Source organism: Chamaea fasciata, unplaced genomic scaffold (assembly GCF_029207755.1).
Source record: "Chamaea fasciata isolate MVZ Bird 193981 ecotype frontalis unplaced genomic scaffold, bChaFas1.0.hap1 SCAF_2, whole genome shotgun sequence".
In the NCBI taxonomy this organism is placed as follows: Eukaryota; Metazoa; Chordata; class Aves; order Passeriformes; family Sylviidae; genus Chamaea; species Chamaea fasciata.
In genome coordinates this window covers 44,123,437-44,135,824 of record NW_027094087.1, presented here as the reverse complement: position 1 = coordinate 44,135,824, position 12,388 = coordinate 44,123,437, and the positions used below count along the sequence as shown (strand labels likewise).

General features: G+C 41.4%; 1 protein-coding gene across 1 annotated transcript in view; it reads right to left on the bottom strand.

Annotated features, from left to right (window-relative positions):
* Positions 1-12,388, bottom strand: part of MRPL57 (mitochondrial ribosomal protein L57) — a 120,968-nt gene that overhangs the window by 108,397 nt on the left and 183 nt on the right. The window lies entirely within an intron of this gene.

Genomic DNA, 12,388 nt, shown 5'->3' with positions numbered 1-12,388 from the left:
CAACTCTGAGAGAATATGACTGATACATACAGCTGTGTTGGAGTTGGTACATCAGCCTCCAGCGCATTTCCTGACAATTTAGTAATGACCATTTCCTGGCTAATAAACACAGTCCCGTAGATTATTTGCCTTAATCACCTTGGCCTTCCGCTTCAGAGTTCATCCAGTCCAAAACAATGCTCTTACTTTTCTACTTTCTTTGTTTGTTTTATTTTTCAGACACATCCTGATGTCATAACTACAGCTAGCAAAGGAACAGGACAGGGGACATTACTTAGTTTGACCTGTTGTAATGTCCCTTTGTTGGATCCCACAGACCTGCCTGTTGTTGTGTTTCTTCCCATTTTCCAACATATGAGCACTAATGCATATCTTACTTAAATTATTCTGGATGGGTTATTTCTAAATGCAGTTGCTAACAGTTATACTGATGGTAGCAAACAAATTCTGTACTAACAGATTTAAAGATGGAGAGATTCAAAACAGCAGCCATAGAAAGAGTAAAAACAGTTTTAACCTGACTCCTGTCACACTTACTGTCCCAACAGACCAACAGAAACTTCCTTCAGCGTCTTGTTCAATGCAAAAGTTCTTTGAATGCCTGACATAAACTGAGCAAATCTAACCCAGCATGAAACCTTGTTACACATGTGGCATTTGTTCCTCCTTTGTCTGTATCAAAAGTTCATTTGGATGACACCATTTTTCTAAGACAAGGTAAAGGGCAATTTTCAGTCGGTATTTCTGCACACAAAATGTCGTTTCCAAGCTTTAGAATTGTCTTGTTTCACTGCATTTTACTGTGACACCCTGAAAACTCGGCCCCTCTGGTCCGTTCAACAATTAGAGTCTGAGGAAAACCATCCTCTGAGTAAATCATCAATACTGCTCTCCTCGAGGCTAATAGAATTGTTTATCTCAGTTGCTCTAGTCATTTAGGCAAGACTGTTTACTCTGATGCTCATTTTCAAGTGACAGATTATGTAGAATTACTGAAAAATGTGCTGGCAGACACTCCAGCTAAGAAAAACGTGAAGCAGGTGATTTCCACTGGGAGAACTTCTGCTTATGAAGATGAGTAATGCAACAAATGATCTTGTCTTCTTCCATTAAACTCCTAATTGGGAATATTTTCCTGATGGCAAATTATCAATACATTATCAATTTGCTTGTGAAATTTTAAGTTTTAAGGTAAACTGTCACAGCATGTAGAAATCATGTGTAGATACTGATTATAAATTAGGATTGCTACCTTCCATTCACCAAAGCAGGATCCTTATCTACAGTTTTTGGTTGTAAAGGACAATCACTCACAATATTTAAATTTGACTTTGGTTGTTCATTCTTGGGGCTTTTTTTAGTTTAAGCTGGCTTTAAACTTGATTTTTTCGTACAGTAAATTCATAATGAAGTATGCTACCAATGTCCCCCAAATCCCCAAGCCAAACCCAATTCAACCCCTGAGGAGTAAGAGTGATTCTGTCAAACCCATTGAATTTAGGAAGCAAATGTTTAAAATATGTAATATATAAAATATATCTCTATTATAAGATTGTTATTGTCCTTTCCTCAATGGGTATTGTTTTGGGGGCCGACTAGGCTACTAATACGAATGCTGAGCTCCCAAAGCTGTAATGTGACATTCAGGAACTGCACTATCTGAATAAGTGCTCACTCTTTCCAATGACTTTTCAGACCCATGTCATTCTCTTCCTGGGACGGGGGTTTTTGTGGCCATGGATGGGACCTTCCAGATTAGGGAATTAATCTTGCTGAAAAATAAACCTGCTGGGATGACTTTGGTTTGGTTTGTTTTATCTTTTTTTTGTTAGGAAAGCTGCCAAGCAAGGGTCAGTGTGTAGCCTCACAAATTGTTGTGCCAGAGCAGTGTTGGAGGCAATGGAAGGATCCAAATGTTGCCTGTTGGATTTGCTGCTTCCCACTGCCCCTGCCATGTCCCCTTGGCTGTGCTGGCATAACTGAGCCACTAGTCAGTACACTGGGAGCAGAGACCTTAGGCCAAAAAACAACCCAGTGAAACACTGGCTGCTAATTTTAGCTGGATTGATTTTCTGAACCACTTCAGCACATGGTGACACAGACAGTCATGCCAGCACAGGAGGAGCACAGGGAAGTGCAGGGCATGGAATGATAGTGGCAGTGGTGGGCAGGGTGGGGACTGCCAGAAGTGTTACTCTTGCTGAAAAATGTCAGTGTAATCCTACTGAAAGTAGCTCAGTCACTGCAGGAAAAACCATTAGTCATGAGTCATCAGTCTCCATGTTTCTGTTTTTCTTTTGGAACAGATCACACACTGATTTCAGGGCATCAGCTTTCGCCTCTAATCCTTCCTTGTGCACAGGCTTCTGTGGGAATTACACCGGGAATAGGTCTCAAGGTTTTGCATCTATGAGACCAGGAGCTCATCAAGAAAAAAAGATTTGTTTCATCAATTCAACATTATGTTCTCCTTTATTCACAAAAATATTTGCAAGCAATGGCAATCTTAAGAGACCTAGTTTGGGAAGCTATGTTCCCAGGAAATTTCATCTTTTTACTACAGATATGCCTTTGACAAGTCAAGGCTGCTTATCTATGAGATACAATATTTATATCATAATGTAATATTTCAATTTCTTTATGGCTAACCAGATTATTATGTATTTGCTTTTCTAGTCAATGCAAATGTAATTACAAAATAAAACTGCTGTGTGATTAAATAAATCAAAACCTTTATCTGAAGAAACAAAGGCAACTTCACCTGAATTTATCTGCATAATCATGTGAATGTAACTTCACTGACAACATTACACATGGACAACTGATAATGAAATCATTGTTGAAATCCTTTTTACTATGCATTCCTTTAATATTCTACTAACTGAGAAAGAAGACTGGGAAGCCGTGACACGAGAAAGCTGTGATGGCTTCAAGGAGTTGAAGCACATTCTGACAGTGCATTGGCTCATAAAATATTCATACCCATATTGCTCAAAGTCCTTGTCTTCAACCCCAGCCATTATGTGAATCCATCTCCTAAATCAGCTGCAGTGCGAAAGGGTTAAGGGGCTGGCCACGATTGTTCTTGCATTATGAAATAACTCTGTGTGGAAATGCATAGGTCACTAAACCTTTTATGTGTGTCTGACAAATTTGTTGAATTGATACTTAAAAAGAGGACACAAAAAAGTTTAACTAATATGCTTTCTGTACAAGACAAGAGTGTCATTAGATCTGTATAAAGTCTGATCCAGAATGGGAAAGCCTGCATAGCTATTCATTTGTTTTACAGAAACAAAAAACTACTGAGTCAAACCGTTATTTTATTCCAGATTAAATTTTCTGGAGTTCAAAAGCAGTTGCTCCATTGTCACACAGAAATTATTAGTTAAACTAGAGATGCTTAAACTTACTAGAATAGAAATTATCAAAGAGAGAACTAGAATGCATTGTATTGGAAGGAAAATAGGATTGAGAGGATTGTCTAGAGGATCATCTAGAGCCATGAAGATCAATCCACTGACACCTCTCCTGTCAGTGGCAGCTTACAGCTGCCATGCAGTAGATCCAGTGTCTCAGCAGTGCAGTCAGGGAACCCCAGCTTGACAGATTAAAACTGGGCACATAATTGGTAAGCAAGCAGCAGCAGTCACCTAAACTTCTCTGGCCACTTCCAGGCAGAAACTCTTAACTAAGGTGAGCTATCTATGGGAAAAACTGTGATCTTGCTGAACCCCTCCTTGAAAAAAAGGGACAAGCTGAAAGACCTGTCCATCAGCCTCCAAGAACACCACGTCTGGGGACCAAAGGGAAACTTAAATAGGAAAAGCACCTTCAAATAATTATCCCCTAGTTCTCCTATGCTCATACAAGAAATTGAGTGGCAGCGAAAGGATTTGCTGACCACTTTCTTCAGCTAAGGTTACAGGGTTGGCCACCAAGGTACACATTTGCTACCATGTCAAACCTCAAAACAGAGAAGATGAAGCAAGGTCAGGGATCTCAACTGCTGAAAGAGGGACTGGCTGGGCCTTTCTAGAACTCCTGCTAGGAAGGGCTGGCTAAATAAGTAAGAGGTGGGCACATACATGGCATGAGGATATAATCTAAAATTTGTATAGAGCTCCCTGAGACCTCCAGGTCCACCTGCAAGATGGAGAATTCCTGTTCCTTATTTATGATAAGGATTAGGAATTTCCTTATAATTGTCTAAATTAATTGCCCTATGCAGAGTTGATTCTAGTACTAAGAAAATCCATGGTGAAGTCCCTGAGGGGCTGCTGCTGAAGAACAGAGATGGTATTTCTGCCATACAGACTGCATTGCAAAGGGACATGTTGAGGACTGGAGAGCCTATAAATAGATCCAATTTTAATACTTTTATAAATGGCTTGAGAACGAAAAGTGGAGCACGCTAATGAAATCTGCAAATATTATTCAGGCACATTCAGTAAAAGATTACTAACAGCACTGTAAAAGGGAAAACTAAATGGTGATACATAGAATAATAAAAATGCCATGAAGTTTTTTACTGTATGATTTCTGGGATTAGCCCTCTAAAATTCCTGACATATGTGTATTCCTATGTGCATGTGTGCATCAGCTGATTGGGGGATGCCTAAGCCACTAAAATGATACAAATGTGAAACTAGTGGAGACAATTTTATCATCTTGTTCTATGCATTTCCAACAGCTACAGAAAAAGCAATGCCCTTGTAAAATGTCATGTGGAGTATCACCATTCTGGTGGTCATTTTTTGAGAAATATCAATACATGTCAGGGTAGAAGAAGCATTATTTATGGAAAGGAACTTATTTATGGGGAAAATCTCTTCTAATTCTATATGAACTCACAAAATGAACAATAAGGGCAACATAATATTCTAAATATACCTAGGGTAAACATGAGGAAGCAAGGAAGAGAATCTAATTGGAATAAAGAATAATATCTATCATGTGCCAGCAAATACAGTGAAAGTAAATAAGCTGGAAGTGAGAAGGATTTACAACTCTTCGAGTCAAACTCTGGAACAGGTGTTCAACAAGAGATGTGAGGACAAGAAAATTAACTCACCTTAGACACTATCATCTTGTGCATGGCTGCGCGTGACTCTGCAAAGCGAGTGGCTTAAATTCAGAAGTCTTATCACTTCTGATGTATCACTATCAGATTTATAAGAATTACATGATTATTGGGCAGTAAGCTTCCCCTCACAGCTGATAGACCTTTTTTTTTTTCCTGTTTGACTTTGTTAGGCTGTCATAATTGTGGTCATAACAACTATCCACATGGATACTAATCTAATACTAATCTGTGATAAGGCTGCCAAATGTTTGGACTATCTGGTATAGTTGGACCTGCTAAAGGATCTTTCTAGTGTCACAACACACCATGAAAAATAATACTAATTTTTTCAATAAAACAGTCAAATCCACGTGGGGCTAACAAGAATAGTTCATTTCTAACAGTGCAGTGCTGTGATGTGCTGCAGGAGGCAGTGGGGACATGCAAAATCCAGGTAAGATTTTCAGTGGTTCAAAACCAGGGTGCCAGTAATAATCCCCACAGCAAACATGGCAGGTAAGAGTGATGGACACAGCTCATATGAACTTGTCACCCAGGAATCTCTTTCTTAGGTACACTGCCATGTTCCATCCCTACAACTCAAGGGAAGAAAGAAATTCTTTGAAAATCCAAGTTTATTCTGGAACTGCCAAAGCTGAAAAATCTCCTCATTCTTAGGATGAGCTTTTCAGGGAGCTGGTGCAAACTACAGACCCAAACTGAAGCAGTAAAATGGTTCTATGCAATGATCGTTCCGCCCATGGACCTTCAGCTACTGGAGAATCTGTCAGCAGGTATTTCTACTGCTTGCCCCTTCTGTATATGGGACAAAATTAAAGAGAAATTAATGAGTCTTGTTACATATTTCTGCTGCAACTTCATAAGTCAGCCACCTTCAGATAGCCTATGTACAGCTAATTACTGGACCTTGCTTTCTCTATTGCAATTGATTTCATTACATGGCACACTTACGGTGACTGTACAGAGGATTGATCAGCTGAGCAGTTATCTTGCTTTCCATGGACTGCCTTCAAAATAGGAAATGGCTAGATGATGAACCAGCTTGTGAGTACTTCATGGTATTTCTGCATCCAGGAGGAAAATTTTTGAGCAAAAGTTTGTGTCAGATGTCCTTAAGAGAAAACCTCCAAAGTAGTATGGAAGCATTTCCAAAGACAAGTAAAACAAGCCTATGGGTGTGCACATGTGTGTGTGTGTTTGTGTTAAAGGGTTCATTGGGACCTTTTGTGAACTGCCACAGATATCAGCTGTCAGCTTCTCCAGACTCCACTGTTTTGTACCTCTACAACACACAGGGAGACACTCACATCCAAACTGAGCCCAGGAATCCCTTAGTACTAAGGTGGTAAATCTTACCTAAGGGTGTTGCTGATGATTTCCATGTAGGTCCTTGCTTGTTATGCAGGATCAGTGACAATCTGGCTGTGATGCGTAAGTAACTGAAAGGAAAGAGAAGTCACCTCCTAAGCAGATGACCTTAGGAATAAACTAATAGGAGTAGGAAGCCCTTTGCAGACATCTATAGAGCAGGGTCAAAACAGAACCGTTTCAGAGGTGAGACTAAAGCATCAGTACTCTAGCCTATGCTAATCACAAATGACTCAATCTTAAGTGAATGACACTTACATGAAACACTTACTGTCTAGAGACAGTAGCCTAAAATACACTGGTGCTGCATTGATCCCTTTTGGGTTGGTAAGTTTGCCTTGACAACAGCCTTGAGATGAAAGAGGCAGTAAGCTGGCTGGCTGAGCTGGCATTTGTGTCCTTCAACATAGATACCTGCTGCATGAAGATTTTTAAGTGTTTGTTACAGACAAGTTGAAACAGGCTAGCTTAAGCTATCATCCTACCATCTAGTATACTAGGAAAGTGTTCCCAAGTACTCCCGAAGTCCATGGCAGAGGCAGCACAGAGTCTGTGTGGAAGAAAGCATACATATTTTCCAAATACTTAGTGTAAGCTATCACTGATAAACTTCCAAGTGTGAATCATAAGCATCATATTCTGATCAACCAGTCATAAATCCTAAAGATAACTCTGAAGGTCAAAATAGCTAAACTTAGTGACTGTTCCATTGGGCTCCCCCTTTCTCGGCACACTGCCGTGCTAACCCCGACACGATCGTTGCCAGACAAGTGGAATCAGGAAGAAACAGAACGTAAGCAGATACAAACCCAAATACAGCAGGCTTCCTGTAAAACAATTAATGCACTCACTTGCTTTAAACAATGCTTAAGCTCTTACTGTTACAGCTTCAAATACAGGAATGAGTATCACAAGATGCCAAAAGTCTGTATCTAGTGGAACTGCCCACCTAGCCTACATTTTTTTAACCCTACTGACATTTTGCCATCCAGTGTCAATCTATTCCAATGCAAGGACTTGCTTGTGAAAAGTCAGTTTAAGTGCAAGGTGTGTGCCTCAGTTCTAGGGCAGAATATTAGTTTACCAAATATTGGGTGTGACTCAGTTATTTGTGTGTCTGACATTCTCCTGAATTTCCCTTCTGCAGGCTGCTGTTGTGGCAGCTCAACTGATGCTTGGTGTGTGCTGTGGCTGCTCCTGGCCACTGTGGCTGTTCACTGCTCTGACAATGTCACAAGTTCTGCTCACACACGATTACACTACACACCAATTCTCTATAACCTCATTCTTAGCCCCTGTATCTTTTCCTGTGTCATATGGTTAATAGTTGGTTGGAATCTTGCTTCCAGTAGGACCCAGCCTTGCAATGTGGAGGTTGCTCACATAAATACCTAATATTTTGCCTCTTCCCAGTTAAACTCATCTATGACACATTGCATTCCTTGTCAAACTTCATTCTTAACAAAACTGAGAACTTAAAATTAATTACTTGAATGTAATGTAATTACTTGAATGTAGTGTAATTACTTGAATGAATGTAATCCAGCTTTGCAGTGCTGCTTACTGTTGTTTAGCAAGAGACAAACAGCACTAGGCAGTGCTATCAAACTTGCTTCCAGTGATTTGGGTAGAAGCTTTTCCTCCAGAGGGAAATCATGGCTTACTGTGCCCAGGTAACTTGCCTGGGGCCATTTGTATGGAATTCTAGCCAGGTTGTCTGAAGGAATTAATCTGAATTGTTTTGAAGTGTCTGGTGGGAGATCTTCTGTGTCACTGGAGATGAGCATCACAGACTACCACAAGTGGAATAGCGAGTACTGGAACCAGTACTCTGAACAGACTTCTTCTAGGTGCTGATGAAAAGACAGCGATAAATCTAGAAGTATTGCAGGAATTTATTGCAGAACTTATTTGCAATTTATTTACAGAATATATTGCAGGAGTTGTTGCAGAAATCCATTCAGTCAAGCTAGGTGTTAGGAAAAACAATCCTGGGAAAGGGGAGAAAACTGGATATTCTGGCCAGAGAAATGAGTCTACTGAGAAAAAAAATGCAGGATATGTAGGAAGAGATCTCTTGAACGCTGTTGGAAATCAACCTTAGGAACATCTTAGGAAAAGAAGCACAGAAAATAGGACAAGACGTATATCCTGATAGGAGAGGATGGTTTCTAAAGCTTCTACGTAGCCAGTGATGAAAGATTATTTCCTTACCAAGCTTCCCACTTGCATGCTTGCAATTGTCATTGCGCTTTTGTGCTAGTAATCCACTTCCCTACTGACTGTGATTTCCTTACCTCATCTAACTCACTGCTCAATCACTTCTATGTCCTTGCACTAGACTTTGTCAGATGCTCCTGACCATAGCAGATCTTTGCTAGTTTTGTTGTGTGTGTGCATAGGACTGATTAACACATTCAAAACAAACCCAAATTCTTGACTGGTTTGAACAACCAAATGTTGTTTCATTTTCCTTAACATTTTAATCTTTAGGCCAAACTGGCAGTAGTTGGCTGGTTTCAGCTGTGGGAGAAAACAAGGTAGAGAAGGACTGCTAAAGCAGGAAGCCCAGGCTCCACTACCAACAACATTCTTTCTGGCAATGAGTCCAAAACTTTGAACTATTTTAAGAGGATTAGCACCACAAAAGAGGAAAGCATGAAGGAACAATGTGATACATCTTTTTTAGCCAACAGCAGAAACAGCTTCAACATTCACTCTGACAAGATAAATGAACAATCAGCTTTTCTAGCCAAGAGAACATTAAGATTGTAATATAGCTGAGAGAAAATGTGACTACTTGAACATGTAATTTTTACTGAAGATTACTCCACTCAGTCCACCCACTCAAAATGAGGACAAGATATACCTGATGATGATATGGTAAAATGCATGGTTTTGTCTGCACAAATCATACCACTTGTGAAAGAGGAGTGGATTTAATGAGCATGCTAGAGTGTGCCCATACAGACAACATACAGACAACTTCAGGGCAGAAGGTTTGATCAAGCCACCACCCCTATTCAGGAAACTGGCAGATGGATCCTGTGGTGTCATACCTCACCTAAAATGGAATAACCACCACAGCAGTATAGACTGAAGTCTGACCGAAGTAGTGATCTGGAGGTCCTGGTGGACTGTGGCAAGGACAGCAGGGCCACTCCATGAGGATGAATAAGCTGAGGTTGACGACAAGACAGGCAGGGCAGTGCTCTCATCAATCAGGGTGCAGTTCCATAGGATTTGGGTGGGGCTGGAGTGGTGGCAGGTCTTATTGAGAGTCCAAGACAAGGCAAGATAATGAGTCATGTCCAGAGCCCAGACAGAAAGAGAAGCCAGAAACAGTAGAAGACAGAGTCAGAGTAAAGATCCGTGCAGGAGAAAGGGTTGGAGACAAGGCTATATGTTACACAGGACCATTGAGGAAGGACAACTGATGAGCCACGATGAGAGGAGACCAGGCTTGGCACAGGCAAACCTACAGCACTGCACATGCTGAAGTCCCAGGTGAGGGTATCAGGGCAGTTAAGGCCCAGCCATGCACTTTACTTGGCCTGACATGAACCACGTTAAACATAAGTGAGCAGAATACCACAGCAGTGAGCAAGGTTACCTTTATAGAGACATATTAGGTTGTTTTTACAGGCATGCAGCCAATAGATCAAAAGAAGTACGAGTCCTCGTTACTCAGCACTTGTTACATCACATCTGAAAAACCACATTGCACTCTGGGGCCTGCACTACCAGAAAGAAGCTGACAAATTGCAGTGCGCACAGCTGAGGGGCAGTCAAGTTAGTGTGGGAGCACATGCCCTGTGAAGAAAGGCTGAGGGAACTGCATTCAGTCAGAAGGCTTGAAAAGGAACCTAAGAATTTTCTTCCAGTACCTGAGATTATCAAGAAAATACAGCAACACTCTCTACTGAGGTGCACAGCAGCAGGATGGGAAGTTACAGACACATGTGGACACTCTGATTTAAGGGGGAAAAAGAGGTCATTATGACACCAATCAAGCACTGACACAGTTGCCCAGAGAGTTGTGCACTCTCCATTCTTGGAGGTTTTCAAGACCCTGCTGAACAAAGCCCTAAGCAACATGATCAGAAGGCTGAAGAAACAGAAGGTGTGTGTAGAGACATCTCAAGTCCTCCCAACCTGAAAAATACTATTCTATGTCTATTGCTGTCATGGCTATTCAAGTGTGTTGCTAAACACACAAGTCCACAGGAGAATGAAGGACCTTTGAGCATGCTGAAAAAGTTGTTGAAGAATCCGATTTTGAATACAGATTACAAGTACAGAAATACTCAACTGAAATAGTCTTTTACTGAACACAGAATTCTTTACAATAGGGGGGTTTTCATACCTCTCAGGGATTTTTTTGACATTTAACCTCTCTGTACACAAACTTCTAAGTCTTTAGCTCTGATGTCTGTTCTTTAGAGTGAAACTCATTGTACGTTGCATTGTTTGCCCAATAAACACACTCCAGGACTTGAGCGTGCTGTCACACTCTCACTACCTTTGAACTGCTCCATCTCTGACTGTTGTTCCAAATTTCTGTATATTGATCCCTCCATTCAGCGCAGCCCTGCTGATCTCCCCACATTCTTTGGCTTTGAACGTTACTCTGAAGTGCATGTTCTAGTTCTACCTCCTAGGTAAACCCCAAAAGCAATAATTTACATGGTTCCATTGCTGCTTTTAAACTTGTCCAGTAATAAGCACTGCCATGCCCTCTTCAGCATTGAAAGCTGTCATTTATTAGGAGAAAAATTCTTGCATTTTTCTTTGGAATAGGAAAGATGGATTTCTTGCTGTCAGTAATTTCCTTGACTCCTTCTTCCACCTTTGGCTATTACATTGTATCATCTGCATGGAAACATTGTCCATTGACACTCAGATCATGTGAACAGTCAACAGGCATTCAACACTGCTATCAGCCAGCTCCGTTAGCAGATAAATTCCAAACCTTGCGTAAATTCAGCACTTGAGGTCAGCTAATGCCTGCCCAAGGCTGAGAGAACTATGGCTGGAAACACCTGACTCCGTTAAGAGCAGAGAGGTCCAGTGGGTTCAGGGGAACACAACAACTGATGGCGCTCAGAGCTCTGCATTGTGAGGGACGTGCTCTGAAGGGGATCTGGCCTGGATCTACACGCTGAACACTCCTTGTCAACAGCAGATCTTCCATTTCGGCTTCATCTGAAGGTATCAACGCTCCAAGTCTGCTCCAGTGTGCAAACCGAAGTGGAAACCATCCAATTTGTTTAAAAGGCCAATGCTATAACCAAGATGAAATGCCAGTGAAGGCATAATCTGAGAGTCCTTTTGCTCTTATAGGTGTACAACAGCGTTCACTTCAGCATATCTTTCAGAGCTGACACTACCTTGTGACTCACAACCAATCACATGAAAGGAGCTCCAGGTGGATTTATGTGGGGGAAAGGGCATTTTAGCACAATTTTAAACACTGTTGGATAGTTGGGTTTTTTTGTTTGTTCCTTTGGTGTGGGTTTGTTGTTTTGTTGATTTTTTTTTTTTCTGGTTTGGTTTTTAGTCAGTTTGGTTTTTTGTCTGCTGTCAACCAGTTTATTTGTAAAGATGCTGACCGCCCTCTGCCCTCCTCACCACTTTCTAAGCTATATTTTATAAACTCAGCTTCTCATCCCACCACAGACCTGCAAGCGCTGCAATGCACTAGGGACTGCCAGCAACCAGCGCCTGCGGCCGCGCTGGCACCTGAGCTCGTTGGGAAGCACAAGGAAATGCATGGAAGTCTCCAGGGAGGGTGCCAAGAGGACGGTGCCAGGCTCTTTTCAGTGGTGCCCAGCGACGGGACGAGAAGCAATGGTCACACTTGAACACAACTGGTTCCACCTCAACACGAGGAAGAACTAGTTTTGGTGGAGGGTGGCAGAGAACTGGAACCGG